Below are 19,936 nucleotides of genomic sequence, written 5' to 3' on the forward strand. Positions count from 1 at the left end.
CCATCGAGTTCCTAACACTCTTCATAGACAGCTTTTCTGGAGGTGCCTTCCATTAAACAGGTTCAGCTACCTGAAATTCAAAAATCGGCACGTTCAGTTGCAGGCCCAGATTTTTGGAATAGCCTACCGGACAGGCTGAGATCTGTAACCTGCCTGAAAGCTTTTAAGAAACTTTTAAAAACCTTTCTCTTTGAGCAGTCGTTATATTAAAGATATTTTATCTTCTTTTTGAACTTAATTGTTGTTGTTGGGTTGTTGTTTTTTAAATTTAGTCTCCTCTTAATTTCGGTTGTTGTACTTTCGCCGAATTGCTTTTGATTTGATGTGATTTTATCATATTGTTTTTATTATTGTGAAGCTTGTTGTGCTTTTTAAATGGTTTTAGCATGCCCTATTTATTCATATGTTTTTAGTATATTGCATTTTTAATGTGTTATTATGTATGTACGGCTGTGAGCCACCCCAGATAAGGGTGGCATATAAATAAAGTTAACCATAATCATAGCCGCTACCTCCATGGCCTGACACTTCCAGCTGCAACATCCCATGCCCCACCATATCCACTCAGGCCTGACATATCCTGCATAAGCAGAGGCGGATTGACCTATCGGGGGATCAGGCATCCCCCGGTGGGCCGGTCTAGCTGGTCACGTGGTCTCGACCGCGTGGCTCTTCCTCAGCGCCACCCAGCCAGCCCGGGCTGAAGAAAAGATGATCAGCCAGCCCCCGCAGAAGCCAAGCCGGCAGGGGCCGAAGAAATGAAGATGGGAGCCTCCCAGCCAGCCCCCGCCATAGACCAAGCTGGCAGGGGGCCCGACTAAATTAAAATTGAGGCCGGCGGCGGCCGAAGAAAAGAAGATGGGCGCCTCCCAGCCAACCTCAAGCGGGGGCTGGCTGGGCAGTTGCCTATCTTCTTTTCTTTGGTCTCCGCCGGCCTCGATTTTAATTTCTTCGGCCCTCTTGGTCTCCGGCTGGGGCCGAAGAAATTAAAATCGAGGCCGGCAGGGACTGAAGAAATTAAAATCGAGGCCCCCACTGAACAGCTGGTCTCCGGCGGCTGATAGCAGCACCGGTGTTCACTTCTTCAGCCCCCGCCGGCCTTGATTTTAATTTCTTCGGCCCCAGCCGGAGACCAAGAGGGCCGAAGAAATTAAAATCGAGGCCGGCGGGGGCCGAAGAAGTGAACACCAGTGCTGCTAACCAACGCCAGAGACCAGCTGTTCAGCGGGCTCCTTGGATCAGAAGGGTGCTTCTGTGTGTGAGAAAGGAATGGAGCTTCTGTGTGTGTATGTGATGTGTATGTGAGAAAGGAATCTGCCAGTTTAAAAAAAAAATGAAATGTGATAGTACATATACCTCAACGTTTGTGCTGGTAGTGCAACTTTTGAAAAGTTGGATGAAAGATTAAATTATTGAATGTTAAGCCTCCCTCTTCTGGAAAATAAAATTTAGCAAAGTGGGTAGAGACAAATACTAAAGCAAAAAAAATTAAAACTATTTAAAATGTTCATCTCAGCAAAATCACAAATTTAAGATACTGATGCCAGGTGGGGTTTGTTTGTTTTTTTTAAGCATAATTTAAGCCTGAAGACTAGAATAGTTCCAATCTGAAACAGTTTTGCTATTTTTTTTTAAGCCTTTAGAAAATGTATATTTTTAAATGACTAAGACTGGAATCTTCCCATTTAAAAGGGAAGTTGACTAAGGATGTCTTTCGGTTCCATATCTCCCACATGAATAATCATATGACTGATAGTTTGAAGAAAGACACTTGCTTTATTGCCTGAAAGCGTAAAACAAGAGAAGCTGTACTGTGTGGGTGGCTGTCCCTTGGGAGGACAGAACCTGAAGGAAGGGTGTCATTTCGCCTTCTGATAGGAATGTGGTTTTCTTATTTAATGGTTGGGATCATCACTTTCACTTTTAGTAAAAGTTAAAAAGTGCTGCAAGTCTGAAAGCAAGGTGCTTCTGTGAGAGTGTAATGTGTATGTGAGACAGGGAGGGTGCTTCTGTGTGTCAATGTGTGTGTGCAAGAGAGATGGAGCTATTTTTTGGCTGGCTTGAGGCTGTGAGATAGAACATGTGTGTGATTGAGAGCTTGTGTGTAAGTGAAATAGAGAAAGCATGTGTGTGATTGAAAGCCTTTCTATAAGTAAGAGAGAGCAAGAGCATTGTGTGATTGAGAGAAACTGGCCAGAGAGGTGACGTGTATATGTGTGAGACTGATCAGGGAGATGACGTGTGTGTGTGAGTGAGAGCGAGGGAAGAGATTGGTTGTGGTCCCTAAGGAAGAGGACCGTGAGGACAGCTTCAGCAGCTACTGCTGCTTCTGGTGTGGCCTGCAAGGGAAAGGAGTAGAAGAACTGCTGGAGAGGGTAAGTAAAGGTGGCTTTTTAAGTTCATTTTTCTTGATTGACTACCATTTTAATTATTGGGTAGTATGTGATGTGTCTGCTGTTTGAAATATTTTATTGGTGTTTGGTAAAGGTTTCAAAATTTGCTTGAGTCTTTAATTATTGGATATTTTATTCATCAGCTGTTTTGAAATTATTTTATTTGTATGATTTTATAATTATGATTCATGATTTATATATCTTGATTTTATTGTTTGTTTCATGAGGAATGGTGACATTTTTGTTTTTCCATTGTTACACTGTCTAGAGTCTGGCGTGATGCGTTTTACAGTTCAGTTTTTGTCTGCACATTTCTATTTATACTTTATGTGGCTTTATTCTGTATTTGAGGGTTTGTGTTCTGCATGCAAAGACTGAGATGAAGCATTCTTTTAGCATGTGGTTTCTCTGTAGGGATCTGTAGTAGCTTGGCCTGTTCTGTCTTCCTGATAGGAGGTGTATTGATATTTTAGATTCTGGTGTAATATTTGTGGTATTCTTTTTCATAGGTGGGGTTGTTGTTCTTTGAATTTTGGCAAATAGTACTGTGTTAATACGGGAGGACCATGCTGAAATATAGGGGTGTGTACATATATATGTATATTATATTGTATATGTAATTGGGTACCCATGGGCCAGTATGGAGAAAAATCCCCCGGGCCACTATTTTCCCTCAATCCGCCCCTGTGCATAAGCCTGTCTTGTTCCAACCACAATCCCTGGGAGCTGACACTTCCAGCTGCGTCATCCTCTAACCATATCAAGTCTTAGCAGGGCTCAGGATCCTTAATTATTTCCAATAACTTTTGCAGTCCCTAAGAATGCTACATTTTCTACCTGCAAAGGTATTTCTCAACTGCTACATGGACCTAAAACTGACCACACAGCTTTGGGGGTTTTACAGCTGCATCCCTCGCTGTGTATCCCTGCAACTACCATTCCATTTTTTTTTTTTTTTAAATTATAAACAGACACCATTTTGCTGCCTCTGCTCCAAGCCATTCTGGAACAGCTCCCCTATGAGGAATGGCTGAAGAGGTTAGGGCTGTTCAGCTTGGAGAAGAGACAATAAAGCTCTGGAATTTGTTGCCAGAGGATGTGGTTAGTGCAATTAGTATAGCTGGGTTCAAAAAAGATTTGGATAAGTTCTTGGAGGAGAAGTCCATTAACTGCTATTAATCAAGTTTACTTAGGGAATAGCCACTGCTATTAATTGCATCAGTAGCCTGGGATCTTCTTAGTGTTTGGATAATTGCCAGGTTCTCATGGCCTGGTTTGGCCTCTGTTGGAAACAGGATGCTGGGCTTGATGGACCCTTGGTCTGACCCAGCATGGCATGTTCTTATGTTCTTATGTTTGTATTATGAAGCTCACCTTCTCTGCTGCTCTGTGCATGTGCAAGAACTGGCAAATGCCTTTGTGGGTATTATGTGGATATCCTTTTCGCTGTATTGCTCTGCTCCTACCATTCAAGTTCTTAAGATACACCAGCACCACTATAGGCCACTGCCATTCCAAGCCAGTCTTGGTACCTGAGGGGGCTCCTTTCCTACTACTGCAATTGTGTTCAAGGTCGTTGCCAAATACCCTTCCCCGACAGTACCTGCCCACGTTTCGTTATGCCCTAGTCATACACTGCTTTACAGTCTTAAGCCTGGATTTTAAAAGCCCTGTGCACATAAAAAACTGGGGGTTATGTGCGTGGCAGGGCCCTGTGCGCGCCAAGCGCATTTTAGAAATTGGAGGGAACTGGTTTAGGCCTGATCGCGTCACCTCACATATTATTCTAAAATCCCCCCCCCCCCTGCACACAGAGCAGGCCACCCACCTGCACACACGCGCGTGGACGGGAAACGTATTTTATAACACGTGCGTGCTGTAAAATCGTTGTGTGCGTGCGCCAGGAACCGCGCGCACATGGACGCACACGCGCCCTTTAAAATCAACCCCCTCAGTGAAACACTCCTCAGGGTTTTAATACCTTCCTTCATCTATGGTGCTCTACGTCTTGCCAACTCACAGTTCCACTGTGACGCGCGTGGCTTACTCCATGATACAAACATATCCTACTGGATTGGTGGATCAGCCAGATGCAGCCACACGTTGGCAGGAAGAGGCATCCACCCCCTCTATGGTTGTCTGTGTGCGCCAACGGAATGACTGGCATCTCCCATGCCACTCTGCCTTAATGCTAAGCCCCTCATCCCACACCTTCAGATCCTTGTGCCACTCAAGCCTTGCTGCCATGAGCTGATTTTCCACCTTGGGGTTCTTCACTTCTTTCTGCCTGTACCTTCCTGGCACACTCCAGCTCTTACACTTTGAGGTGGTCTTGCCAATCTGGGGTGCTGCTGTACACCTCTCCTATGCTTTGGAAATCTTAATACCAGTCTTTCTTTCTTTTTTTTTTTTTAATTATAATTTTTATTTGTCAGCACAAAGAAACAGTACAGAACAATAAAAAATACACGACAATAAAAATTGTTTTCATTTTAAACCGAACTGACCCCCCATCCCCTCGACCGAGAACATCACAGACATGTTATCAAAGACCTGGTATATGGTATGATGATGATGTACAATTTCCAGAAGGCAAAAGCAGACCATGCGCACTCTAACAAGAAGCCCTGGTGCACCCGTTATGGAAGGACAATGTACATTCTCCCAATTTAGATAGGGATCCCATATCCTATAGAATCTGGGCAAACTACGATTTTTAATCGCAGTTAACTTACATAAGGAACAATTTCGCCCCAGGCGCGAAGTCACATCCTCCATCGTGGGAAGAACGGACTGTTTCCAGAACAAAGCAAGTTCGCATCTAGCCGCTAATATAATTTGATGAACCAATAACCATTTTGTGGTGGGGATTTCTGGAGGCAAATTAAGCAAGACGTGTTCTGGAGCCTATGGCACGGTAAAGCCTGAAATGGTAGAGATAAAAAGTATAAGTTCTTTCCAGAACTGTCTCGGCTTGAGGCAGCCCCACCACATATGATAGAAGGTACCCGTCTCTCCACAATGTTTCCAACAAGTGGCGCTAATTAGGGATGTGAATCGTTTTAGGACGATTAAAATTATCGTCCGATAATTTTAATATCGTCTTAAACCGTTATGGAACACAATACAATACAGATTCTAACGATTTATCGTTATAAATCGTTAGAATCGTGAGCCGGCACACTAAAACCCCCTAAAACCCACCCCCGACCCTTTAAATTAAATCCCCCACCCTCCCGAACTCCCCCCAAATAACTTAAATAACCTGCGGGTCCAGCGGCGGTCCGGAACGGCAGCGGTCCGGAACGGGCTCCTGCTCCTGCATCTTGTCGTCTTCGGCCGGCGCCATTTTCCAAAATGGCGCCGAAAAATGGCGGCGGCCATAGACGAAAAAGATCGGACGGCAGGAGGTCCTTCCGGACCCCCGCTGGACTTTTGGCAAGTCTCGTGGGGGTCAGGAGGCCCCCCACAAGCTGGCCAAAAGTTCCTGGAGGTCCAGCGGGGGTCAGGGAGCGATTTCCCGCCGCGAATCGTTTTCGTACGGAAAATGGCGCCGGCAGGAGATCGACTGCAGGAGGTCGTTCAGCGAGGCGCCGGAACCCTCGCTGAACGACCTCCTGCAGTCGATCTCCTGCCGGCGCCATTTTCCGTACGAAAACGATTCGCGGCGGGAAATCGCTCCCTGACCCCCGCTGGACCTCCAGGAACTTTTGGCCAGCTTGGGGGGGGCCTCCTGACCCCCACAAGACTTGCCAAAAGTCCAGCGGGGGTCCGGAAGGACCTCCTGCCGTCCAATCGTGTTCGTCTATGGCTGCCGCCATTTTTCGGCGCCATTTTGGAAAATGGCGCCGGCCGAAGACAACAAGATTCAGTAGCAGGAGCCCGTTCCGGACCGCTGCCGTTCCGGACCGCCGCTGGACCCGCAGGTTATTTAAGTCATTTGGGGGGGGGGTTCGGGAGGGTGGGGGATTTAATTTAAAGGGTCGGGGGTGGGTTTTAGGGGGTTTTAGTGTGCCGGCTCACGATTCTAACGATTTATAACGATAAATCGTTAGAATCTCTATTGTATTGTGTTCCATAACGGTTTAAGACGATATTAAAATTATCGGACGATAATTTTAATCGTCCTAAAACGATTCACATCCCTAATGTTCTGTAAAGTTGGACCTGCGTTAGTGATCTGCCCTCCATTTTCTGTGGCTGAGGCATGTCTCCATTCTAGGTAAAGATGCAGGCTGAACCAGCATTCGGATTATGCATGTTCTGCCTCATCTGCAGTGAAAGACTGCACTTGCGCAGCACATGTCCATCTCTCATCACCACCTCTTCTAGTGTGACAATTTCCTTATCGTCAGATCACCAGATAAGGCATTTCTTGAAAGGAGCCTGCCACACTCGAATGCCTTCAGACATCTCCACTGACAGCCTCACGGCACAGCTGGGCTGTGACTGCGGGCCACCACCCTTTCTGCCCTGAGAGGCAGAGGCAGGGCATGAATGCAGGCCCCATTACCTCTTACGCAGTAAGGGGCAGAGCCAGAGGGTGACCGCAGGCTTTAAAAGCCATGGAAAGGGGTGTGAATTCTTGTTCTCCAGTCCCGATATTATACCGCAGTAATGTTCCCCAGTGTGGTCCTATTTACCTCAGTAAACGCAGAATAGAAACCCAAATAGTAAATTCACTACACTGTCATGTGGCACGGGATGCTGAAAGTTATGGCACATTGCAGTGGATGCTACCTCACTAGGATGAGTAAAAAATGTTCTGAGCAGGATTTCTATCCTGGCAGGTAAACTATGATGACAGATAATTACACTGGCAAGGTCCATCCAGTCAATACATTATCTCCTGAAAACTCTGGGAGACTCTCTAACCAAGTTTTTTTGCCGTATGCTCCCTTCCTCACTGTTAAGAATACAAAACCAGAAAGATTTTCAAACATAAAACACACGCGTAAGATGGCCAGATAAAAATAAATAAATACACCCATTGCACGGGAGGGTGCAAGTGTATGCGCATTCTATTTGTAAGTAACGAGATGTAAATGTATGCAAAATATATGCACATTCTATTTGTAAGTACAATGTTGCAGAAAGTAATTTTGTATATTTAAATCCTTCCCATGTTCCAGAAATGCCCCCTGAAAGCCACTTTATTTGCATTTTTATATGTATAGCTCTGAGGTCCATATTCAAAAGCATTTGGCCGCCTAACTCAGAAGTTAGCCAGCTAAGTGAATATTTGGGCGCTTATCCAGATACATTCTAGGCAGCTAATAAGATAACCGACTACAAATTAGCCAGCTAAGTTAGGGGCGTTCCTTCCAGGGGCATAACTGGAAGGAGTTGAGTTAAGCCAGTTAAGCTAGCCGGCTAACTCCAATATTCAGAGTTAGAAACAGATGACATAGCCGCTAAGTCTGGTCAGGCCAGTACGGTTTCACTACTGAATAGACCTCCAACCAAAGTTAGCTGGATAAGTTCATCCGGTTAACTTTGCTAGCCAGACTGTGTCTGAATATGGACCTCAAAATTACTGAACATACAGATAGTCACAATTTAATGGGACAAAGCCAACATGGATTTCGCCAAGGGAAGCCTTGCCTCACCAATCTGCTACGTTTTTTTGAAGATATAAAAAAACCTGTGGATAAAGGTGAGCCAGTTGATACTGTGTATATGGTTTTCCAGAAAGCGTTTGACAAAAGTCCCTCATGAAAAACGTCTGAGGAAACTAAAAAGTCATGGGATTGAAAGCAATGTCCTATAGTGGACTGGGAACTGGTTACAAGGTAGAAAACAGAGAATAGGGCTAAATGGTCGATTTTCCCAATGAGGAAGGTGAATAGTGGAGAGCCCCAGGGATCTGTTCTGGGACCGGTGCTTTTTAACATATTTATAAATGACTTTGAAATGGGATTGAGTGAGGTGATCAAATTTGCCGATAACACAAAGTTATTCAGCGTTGTTAAATCACAAGAGGAGCGTGAGAAATTACAAAAGGACCTTGCAAGACTGGGTGACTGGGCATGCAAATGACAGACGACATTTAACGTGAACATGTGCAAAGCGATGCACCTAGGGAAGAGCAATCTGAATCACAGCTACACCATGCAAGCTTCCACATTAGGAGTCACCACTCGGGAAAGGGATCTAAACGTCGCTGTGGATAGTTTGTTGAAATCCTCTGCTCTCAGTGTGCAGCGGCAGCCAAGAAAACAAACAGGTTATTAGAAATTATTAGAAAAAGAATGGAGAATAAAACAGGGAATATCATTATGCCCTTTGTATCGTTATTCAAGCTGGTGCTAAATGAGTTAAAATATTTTTATAAGGGAGAGATCTTATGCCCGTGTCCTAAACCTAACGGCTGCATTTTAAATCGGCCTCGCGGGTGTAAAAATTGCCATTCCCGGCCATGCGCGCCATGCACGTTTTCGAAAGGGCCAGCCATACGCGTAAGTAGTGATACGCGCACAAGTGCTGGGCCCTGACCCGGGGAAGCAAGCGCTGGCAGCCGGCCAGTGCGCGTAAATTACTTCCGCTCCCGAGGAGCGGCAAGTCATAAAATAAAAAGATTGAGGCAAGGTAGGTTAGGTTTAGGGGATGGGGAGGAGAGGGGAAAAGGGGTTAGGGAAGTTCCTTCCTAGTCCGCTCCTCAATGCGCACGCCGCTCACACATGCGCACGCGGATTATAAAATCTGGTGCGTATGAGACGTGGCAAACGGATTTTATAACACGCGCGGTGCCAGTGCACACATGTTCTGAAATCGGCACATCCATGAGCACGCGCGTATGTTTTAAAATCTACCCCTAATTTTGCATGGAAGTCCCTAGTCCCATACTCTAAATCTGAGATGGTGTCACCCTATTTATTTTATTTTTATTCATTTAAAAAAATTATACCAGTCTCTGCTCACTCAGTGTTTTGGGTGTGCAGTGTACCAGTTTCTGCTCTGTATGTGCAGTGTACCAGTCTCTGCTCACTCAGTGTTTTGGGTGTGCAGTGTACCAGTTTCTGCTCTGTATGTGCAGTGTACCAGTCTCTGCTCACTCAGTGTTTTGGGTGTGCAGTGTACCAGTTTCTGCTCTGTATGTGCAGTGTACCAGTCTCTGCTCACTCAGTGTTTTGGGTGTGCAGTGTACCAGTTTCTGCTCTGTATGTGCAGTGTCCCAGTCTCTGCTCACTCAGTGTTTTGGGTGCACAGTGTACCAGTTTCTGCTCTGTGTGTGCAGTGTACCAGTCTCTGCTCACTCAGTGTTTTGGGTGTGCAGTGTACCAGTTTCTGCTCTGTATGTGCAGTGTCCCAGTCTCTGCTCACTCAGTGTTTTGGGTGTGCAGTGTACCAGTTTCTGCTCTGTATGTGCAGTGTCCCAGTCTCTGCTCACTCAGTGTTTTGGGTGTGCAGTGTACCAGTTTCTGCTCTGTATGTGCAGTGTCCCAGTCTCTGCTCACTCAGTGTTTTGGGTGCACAGTGTACCAGTTTCTGCTCTGTGTGTGCAGTGTACCAGTCTCTGCTCACTCAGTGTTTTGGGTGCGCAGTGTACCAGTCTCTGCTCTGTGTGTGCAGTGTACCAGTTTCTGTTCTGTGTGTGCAGTGTACCAGTCTCTGCTCACTCAGTGTTTTGGGTGTGCAGTGTACCAGTTTCTGCTCTGTGTGTGTGCAGTGTACCAGTCTCTGCTCACTCAGTGTTTTGGGTGTGCAGTGTACCAGTTTCTGCTCTGTGTGTGTGCAGTGTCCCAGTCTCTGCTCACTCAGTGTTTTGGGTGCGCAGTGTACCAGTCTCTGCTCACTCAGTGTTTTGGGTGTGCAGTGTACCAGTTTCTGCTCTGTGTGTGTGCAGTGTACCAGTCTCTGCTCACTCAGTGTTTTGGGTGTGCAGTGTACCAGTTTCTGCTCTGTGTGTGCAGTGTACCAGTCTCTGCTCACTCAGTGTTTTGGGTGTGCAGTGTACCAGTTTCTGCTCTGTGTGTGTGCAGTGTACCAGTCTCTGCTCACTCAGTGTTTTGGGTGTACAGTGTACCAGTTTCTACTCTGTGTGTGCAGTGTACCAGTTTCTGCTCTGTGTGCAGTAGCCACAGAGGCATTCACAGTAGCCACAGAGGCATTCACGGAGCGGGATGCCAGTGGCCAGTAGTTGGTGTTCCACCTTCACGGAGCGGAAGGTTGGAGGGCTGCTATCTCCCAAAAAATAAAAATAAATAAATAAACAAACAAACAAAAAAATAAAAACAGGGGTGGGTAAGAGTATGGGGCAAGGGGGTGGCCTGCTTGTTACAGCGGTTGCTACCCCTAATTGAGCTGGATGTCACTTGGATGCAGATACGGCGCTGCTCTCTAAATTGGTGGTAGGGTGGAGGGGAATTAGGGCTGGAGGGTACTGGAAGCCAATAGTAACAGGTGGGAGAGAGAAAAAGGGAAAAAAAATGGATAAAGTGCGAAACTTGCTGGGCAGACTTGATGGGCCGTTTGGTCTTCTTCTGCTGTCATTTCTATGTTTCTCTGTTTACCAGTCTGGCCAGTGCCTGCAGTTAGCAGTCTCTGTCACTCACTGCTCCATATATAGAATCTGGTGCAGCAATTGCTACACTAAATCCTCTTTTGATTACCCACTTTAACAAAACAATCTCATAAAATGCTCCTAAAGTGGAGAGACTGCAGCTGCTGTTGGGACGTCCCTGTAGTGCATCGCACTGAGGGCTGCCACGGAGCTTCTTTAAGACGAGTTGCCTGTATCGTACCTTGCAGTGCTCTGCTATCTTTTCCTCAGGAAAACACTGAGATGCTAAAACCCTAATAAATTATTCTGCCATTCTACCCCAAAAAATTCTCCTGGCACTACACGTCATGAATACTATGTGTCTGAATGCTGAGGTGCACAGCGAGAGGTATAATTAGCAGTAATGCTTCTGTACAAGTCATCTCTGAGTATTGCAGCCCGTTCTGCAGGCAATCCAGAGAGGGGCTGCCTTATAGCAGGGTTCATCTTTAAAGTACCTTTCCTTGCTTCTTCCAAATTGTGGCACTTGCAAGCAATATTCAGTATTGGGAAGTATCTGATTCCCCACTAGCAAAAGTCATTTCAAGGATGTTATCATCGTCTGTACCCCAAATTACCAGCACCAGTCAGCTCTTCCCTTTCAACCTTAAGGAAATCTTAGCTCCAACCCTTGAACTTCATCAGTTTGCTGTTTCTCAATTCCCGAAACTGGGAGGATGCCTTGTCTTACGTCTCCCGCTTCTTCCCAGGGCATAGGGTATGGAAGTAACTTCACTTGGGATGTCATCATCCTTCCCTGGAGCCCGAGGAAGCTGTGCCAGGGAATTAGCTGGGACTCTCCCATCCTGAGTACTCTCTGCCCCTCTCCGCAGGCCCTGAGGATGGATTTAGGATTTTGCCGTCCATGGGGCACCGTTGGTGCTGGTCCCCTCCCCTTCCACCACCACCACCAGTCAAGGGGGAGCAGACGGGTCTAAGGCACAGCCCCACAGTTTCCTGCAGCAGCCCAGGAATAGATTAGGTGGAAGAAAAAAAAAAACCCCAGAAATTTCTGATGCACATTAGCAGGGCATTTCCATCTTTTATTTGCATTATAAAAATTAAGTAATTTTCCAACCATGGTTGTGTCTCTATAATTTAGTACTTTTTGTGTCTCTAGAATATATTTCTCTTTTTTTTTTCATTGAGTGAGGAAAAGGGATCTGAAAAAGCAGTGCAGGGAGGAAATCTCAGGGGTGAGGAGAGAAGAACGAGAGGGTGAGAGGTCCAGGTGTGGAAGAGAAAGGGAGAGCAGCCAGAAAGGAAAGAGGAGTGAGGATGGGAGGTGGGGGAGAAGGAGATCAGGAATCTGGGAAGGGAGAGGAAGGGGCTCTGGGATTGAGAATGGGGAGGCAGGAGTAGCGGGGGCTTGGAAGTAGGAGGGCTCTAGGACCTGGGGAGAGATAGGAAGGAAAGGAGGGGTCAGGATTTGGGGGAATAGAGTTTGAGATCAAGGGAGAAACATAAGAACATAAGAAGATGCCATACTGGGTCAGACCAAGGGTCCATCAAGCCCAGCATCCTGTTTCCAACAGTGGCCAATCCAGGCCATAAGAACCTGGCAAGTACCCAAAAACTAAGTCTATTCCATGTAACCATTGCTAATGGCAGTGGCTATTCTCTAAGTGAACTTAATAGCAGGTAATGGACTTCTCCTCCAAGAACTTATCCAATCCTTTTTTAAACACAGCTACACTAACTGCACTAACCACATCCTCTGCCAACAAATTCCAGAGTTTAATTGTGCACTGAGTAAAAAAGAACTTTCTCAGATTAGTTTTAAATGTGCCCCATGCTAACTTCATGGAGTGCCCCCTAGTCTTTCTATTATCCGAAAGAGTAAATAACAGATTCACATCTACCCATTCTAGACCTCTCATGATTTTAAACACCTCTATCATATCCCCCCCTCAGTCGTCTCTTCTCCAAGCTGAACAGCCCTAAAAAGGATCTGAATTGTAGTGGGGTGAAGGGACGGAGAGGCAGAAGTCCCTACCGTGCTCCATTTCTGTTTCTCCTTGCATCCCCTCTCCAAGACCCCACCCAAAGTGGCACGCACACACGCACACACACACACACATACACACATACACACGCACACACACACACATACACACGCACACATACACACATACACACGCACACATACACACGCACACACGCACACGCACACACGCACACGCACACACACGCACGCACACGCGCGCACACACACACACACATACACGCACACACACATACACACGCACACATACACACACACACACACATACACACGCACACATACACACGCACACGGCAGCCAGCCCTGATCGCTCACAGAAAGTCACAGATAGATGTATACAGTCCAAGGATGACCCTTAATTCTACATAGCCAAATCGTCTATCAGGTAATCACAATTCTTTGCTCGCACACACCCACACGCATCGCCCCGTTCCCCTATCTCTCACACGCAGACGCATACCCCCCCCCCCCAGCCTCTCTCCTCACCCCAATGATCGACACTCAGCATCTCTTTATCTCCCCAACACCATCCTCCTTTCTTTCAGACTGATACAGTAAAGTTCGCGGGAGAGCGGGCAAGTAAACTAAAATATTTAAATTAGGGCCGGCGGTAAAAAGAGGCGCTAGGGACACTAGCGCGTCCCTAGTGCCTCTTTTTGGACAGGAGCGGCGGCTGTCAGTGGGTTTGACAGCCGATGCTCAATTTTGCCGGTGTCAGTTCTCGAGCCCGCTGACGGCCACGGGTTCGGAAACCGGACGCCAGCAAAATTGAGCGTCCGGTTTTCAACCCGCGAGCCAATTTCAAAATTTTTTTTTTAACTTTTTTAAACTTTCGGGACCTCCGACTTAATATCGCCATGATATTAAGTCGGAGGGTGCACAGAAAAGCAGTTTTTTGCATGTTGCGGGCGCTATTAGTCTCGGGGAGGGGGGGGGGGGTTGGATGCGCGTTTTTGACGCGCTATTACCCCTTACTGAATAAGAGATAAAGCTAGTGCATCCAAGACGCGCGTCCAAATGCCGGTTAACAGTGCGCTCCACCGGAGTGCATTGTTCTGTATCGGCCTGTTTGTCAGCTCCAGACTTACTCCCTCACCCCTGTTGCTGGTTGAGAGGATTGGAGGGGCTGGATTAAGGGGGCTCTTCTTTCTTGTGCTATGTCTGCTCCGGTCTCACCTCCTCCCCTTCCTGCTGCCTGGCAGGGGAGGGATCAGCAAGCAGAGGGCAGTTTTCTGCTGCCTGAGAGTCAGCACGGCTGAGACCTAGCTCATCGTCAGCTGGCCTGCTGGTCCCCGGATTTCTGCCACCCTAGGCAGAAGGCAGCGTAGCGTGCCTATTGACAAATCCTGGCCTGGCAGGCTCCTGTCTTTTTTTTCTCTCTCTCAGAGATGATTTTTCATCCTCCTTTCCACTTACACCCCTGGACTCAACCATATGGCAGTCTTCCTTCCGTATGCTCCTGGCACATCCCATTATTTAGCCACAGACAGAGCCATATTCAAAAGCGTTTAGCTGGCTAACTCGGAAGTTAGAATTTAGGCGGCTATGTTAGGGGCATTCCAGGGGCGTAACGGGGAGGAGCTGAGTTAGCCGGCTAAGCCTGGTCGGGCGAAAGAGCGTTCCTAAAGTTAGCTGGCTACAGTGTCGTAAGGAAGCAGGTTTGGGATTTATTGGGGGCTGGAGCTGTTTATGGAACAGTAAAAGGCTTATATGGTAGAAAAGGTGTTCAGGAAGAGCAGCAAACTGTTTAATCTGGAAAGCTATGAGCACAAATGCTCCACGCCTGGGCAATAAAGTTCCAGATCTGCAGCTCCTAATGCTGGAGGCAGACTTGGATATTGTGGCTACAACGGAAACCTGGCTCAGTAAAGTCTCATGAAACGGGATATAACCTGTTCAGAAAGGATAGAGATAACAGACATGGAGGAGGAGTGGCTCTTTATGTAAAATAAACAATGTCCAGGCAACTGAAAAGAGGAAGCGCTGAGGGCCGTCTTAAAAAGAGATGATGCCACTTCCATTTACATCGGTGTGGTCTGCAGGCCTCCAAATCAGACAGAAGAACTGGAGAGAGATCTGGCTGAAGACATCCAAAGGTTGAGAAGGAAAGGGGACGTGCTGCTCATTGGAGAGGTTAATCTGCCGGATATGGATTGGAGCATCCCTGCTGCAGAATCTGCAAAAGGTAGAGAGATGATGGATGCCCTTCAAGGGCCCATGCTCAGACAAATGGTGATGGAGCCATGAAGGGGCAAGCCAGATGGAGACAGTATCTCTAACATCCAGGTTGCCAATCTGGGCACCAGTGATGGTATGCATGGATATAACCGGCCAAGAGGGAGGGAAGTCACACGAAGGTCAAGGTCCTAGATTTCAAAAACTCAGCCTTTGGTAAAATGTCAACATACCTCAAGAAGGAGCTAGAAGGCTGGGAGAAAATAAGTGAAGTGGAACAACAGTGGACCAAATTAAAAGGAGCTATAACAGTTTTCACTAAGGAAGACACAGGAGAAGGACAGTTACTGGCTAGCAAGAATACTGATGACAGTAGGGTAGATCCATCCCCACTTACAGAAGAGAGTGGGTGGAACTAGGAAACCTAAAAGTGGATAAGGCCATGGGGGCCATACATCCCAGGATACTGAGGGAGCTCTGTGCTGGCAGGTCCTCTGAAAGACCTGTTCAATAGATCTTTGGACATGGGAGTGGTGCTGCAGGGCTGGAGAACGGAGAGTGTACTCCCACGTCACAAACGTGGTAGCAAGGAGGAGGCTGGAAACTACAGGCCAGTTAATTTTACCTCAATGGTGGGAAAATTAATGGAGACACTGCAAGAGGAAATGATAAACTATCTGCAATTCAATAGGTTACAGGATGCGAGGCAACATGGCTTTACCAGAGGAAGGTCCGGTCAAACAAATCTGACTTTTTTGGTTGGGTGACTAGAGAACTGGATCAAGGAAGAGCACTTGATAATATGGTTGAGTTGGATTTCAGGCTTTTGATACAGTCCCGCACAGGAAGCTCATAAATAAAATGAGAAGCTTGGGAGTGGGTCCCAAGGTAATGAAATGGATTACAAATTGGCCAACTAACAGACATCAGTGAGTAGTGCTAAATGGAACTTATTCTGAAGAAAGAAGAGTGATAAATGGAGTTCCTCAGGGATTGGTTCTGTTCAATATCTTTGTGAGCGATATTTCAAAGGGATTAGAAGGTAAAATTTGTCTTTTTGCAGAAGACAAAAAGATCTACAACAGAGTGGACACGCCTGAAGGAGTAGAGAGAACGGGAAGGGACCAAAACAATCTCAAGAAACGGTCGAGGGTTTGGCAGTTGGGATTCAATGGCAAGAAGTGCAGAGTCATGCATTTGGGGCACAGCAATCCGAAGGAGTTGTATGTGTTAGGGGGCAAAAGACTGGTGATAGTGTCTGATAATCTGAAAGTGGTGAAGCGATGTGACAAGATGATAAATTAGGCCAGGGGGATGTTGGAATGCTTCGAAAGAGGCAAAAATAGCAGGAAAAAGGAGGCGATGATGCCACTGTACAGATCTTAAATGAGGCCTCACTTGGAATGCAGGCTTCAATTTTGGAGACCTCATCATCTGTCTAACTATCTATTTAGAGGTTTATTCTATGCCACTTTATTTATTTATTAGTTTTTATTGAGCGAGAAAGCAATGCAATACAGCATAAATATGGAAAACCCCTCAGTTCTCTTTCACTAACAGAACTAGACAGTATTGTAACTCGCCAAATTTTCTTTCCCGATGCTCACGCACACACTAACATTCATGCCAATCACACTCCAAACACACCTCCACCCAGCCAGACCACAGACAGGATGAAAAGCCAAGCTCTAAAATACAGCAGCTGCTATGCAGACAATAGGCACCAATCTGTTTTTAGTACCTTTTCCTGCAATCCAAAAAAAAAGAACCCCTCAAACGCAGTGAGGTCCTTTCCAGCCATGTCGTGTTGTCTCAAGAATTCCGTGGATGCTTGGTGACGCGGCGCCACTGTCCACGAGCTAAAAAAAAGGGGGCGGGACAGAACTTCTTTCGTTGCCCATATGAGTGACGTGGCCAGGAACCTCTGTCCACCCTTCGGCAACTTGTCAAACAAGTACAAATATAATATTTTTCCAGACCATGGAACTGGTTCACCCAGGCATTTTTCCAGAAACCCGCACACTTTTTCCCAGTAATCCTGTAATTTACTGCATTCGGTCAACATGCGACAAAGATCCCCCTATAAATGAATACATGTGAGACAGATATCAGACAAGATTTGAAATTGTATCTCTTTTAGATTAGCGGGGCAATCGATATTTGATATACAATAGGGAAAAGCGTGCACCAGATCTTCTCCCACAACCTCACGCCAGAGCCAAAGCAGGTTCACAGAAAAACATTTGCATCACTAAAACACCAGAATAGCAATATTCATAATCAAGATAAGGAAAAGATAAGGACAGAATGGAAGCGGTCTGGAGAAAAGTGACCAGAAGGGTGAGGGGGGGGTCTGTACGGCAACAACCTCTATGAGACGTAACTGAAGGAACGTAATATATCGTGTAGGTCTTGGAAGAGAGAAGAGGCAGGGGAGAGATGATAACAGACGTTCCAATACTTGAAAGGAATAAATGATGCGCAAACATCAAATCATCTGATGGAAAGGAAGCTGTAAAACTAGGGGGGGGGGGGGGGGTTACGATACGACACTCCAAGGGGGAAGACTCAGGAGCGATGCCAGGAGATACGTCTTCATGGAAAGGGTGGTGGATGCGGTGAATGCCCTCCTGGAAAGCGAGAAACGGAATGGAATTCAAAAGGCATGGGTCAAACAGACAATCCCTGGCTAGAGAACGGAAATGAAGACATGGGGTAACCTTTCTATTACATCTTGGGGGTAAGCTGCACAGAGCAGCAGTTGCTACTACCCTTAACAGAAGGCATGGGGGTAGCCTGTACAGAGTAGTAGTTGTTATTACCTGCCTCCCTCCACTCCTAAAAAAAAACCCAACTTGCCAGGCAGACTAGAAGGACCGTATTGGTCTTTATCTGTGGTCTTTCGCTATGTTTACTAAGCTCAACCTGGTCATTGGAGACTGATCCCAAGATACGGGATCTTTGAGGACGTTTCCTGCATTCCTCTAGAGATGTGATAATCAAGCAGTAATGCTCATTTGGGATCTGCATTTGTTGCATGAGTGTCCAGGAGACCGGTTTATTAATTTGACATCTGGAATGGAAAAGCGGTAGAAACTGCTCGGTGCCAGCAGACAAGCTCTACACATGTGCTTTGAGTTAGCATAGTTCTAGGGGTCTGAGATTGGTAACATATCTAAGGCGTGATTTGTACTGAAGATTTTATCTGTTGCTTTAGATGGAGTGTCTAATGACTGCACTCTTGTTTGACTTTTGTGATCCTCTGCGTTAAATCTGAACCTAAACATACCTCGTGGGTACCTCAAGACCCACGTGTCACCTGGTTCTTGCAGAAGTAGAGTGATACTGCATGGATCCCTAGGACCAGGGTCTTCAACCATCTGTTTTGCCCCTATGGACAAGAAGCTTGGCGAGCTTGCCTCGTGCCCCCTGAGAGCAGGGGGCTGGGTGTGTAGTTCAGTGGTGCTAGGATATATTATTGCTTGGATGCTATTATCTTAGGAATGAGAGAAGGTAAAAATGGCAGACTTGTGAGACCATCAGAACTGCAAATCTATGCAAACATGCAGTCAATGGGGGCAGAGCCAGGTCTGGATCAGTCTGTCCCTGTGCCTTCACCACCCTCTCACTCATTTGTGCCCACACAAATCCTCTTCCCAAAGACAGAAGCAAGGGGCTGTCAGCAGGGACTGAACCTGGGAATCGCTGCGGAGGCTGCGTGAGAGGTACGGGACATGGCAGAGGAATGCTGGGGGAGCTCTCTGCAGATGCTGGAATATTTAAGACATGAAAACTCAAGGCTGACTCCTAGGGAGGCCAAAGTCAGAAGTGAGAAATGAGGAATACTTTGGGAGCACGTTTTTTTTTTTTTCTGCAGACCACCAGCAATGGAAGTACCCATTTGTTTTCTACTTACGCAGCATCACAATGGGGGTCAGGAGGAAGCAGGGGGTAAATGCTATGCAGTCTCACTCTCTTACTAATATTCTATTCATGCTGATCTTTTTCTGTGACCGGGCTATGTATATGTGTGTGCCTCTGTATACATGTCCTGTGTACATGTAGCTACCACTTCTGCCTTATCTATTCTGTGGTGGGGCAGAGTGTGTGTGTGTGTGTGTGTGCTAAGCTCGCAGTACCACTGCTTGTCCTGTATTTATACGGTGGTGAGGCAGTGTGTGTGTGTGTGTGTGTGTATGTGTATGTGCTAAGCTCGCAGTACCACTGCTTGTGCTGTATTTATACGGTGGTGGGGCAGTGTGTGTATGTGTGTGTGTGTGTGCATGTGTGTGTGTGTGTGTGCTAAGCTCGCAGTACCACTGCTTGTCCTGTATTTATACGGTGGTGAGGCAGTGTGTATATGTGTGCTAAGCTCGCAGTACCACTGCTTGTCCTGTATTTATACGGTGGTGAGGCTATGTGTGTGTGTGTGTATGTGTATGTGTATGTGCTAAGCTCGCAATACCACTGCTTGTGCTGTATTTATACGGTGGTGGGGCAGTGTGTGTGTGTGTGTTAAGCTCACAGTACCACTGCTTGTGCTGTATTTATACGGCGGTGGGACACTGGGACCCCACAAAGACCAGGGTGCACATACTTCCTAGAAATGCGCCTACAGACAAAAAATGCCAAGATCAGCAGTCAGTCACAGAGACAGAGCTAAAAAACTAAACAGAACAAACAAACGGAACAGTGAACAGAAAAAAGATGCAAATTGCAAAAAGCCAACAAGTAGAATAACAAGGATTCATACAGTTAATCCTGTCTAGATAGGTTTCACTATATTTAGCCAGTGCCTGGGAGGTTCAGGATATGTTACCC

Source organism: Rhinatrema bivittatum, chromosome 8 (genome assembly GCF_901001135.1).
Source record: "Rhinatrema bivittatum chromosome 8, aRhiBiv1.1, whole genome shotgun sequence".
Classification (NCBI taxonomy): Eukaryota; Metazoa; Chordata; class Amphibia; order Gymnophiona; family Rhinatrematidae; genus Rhinatrema; species Rhinatrema bivittatum.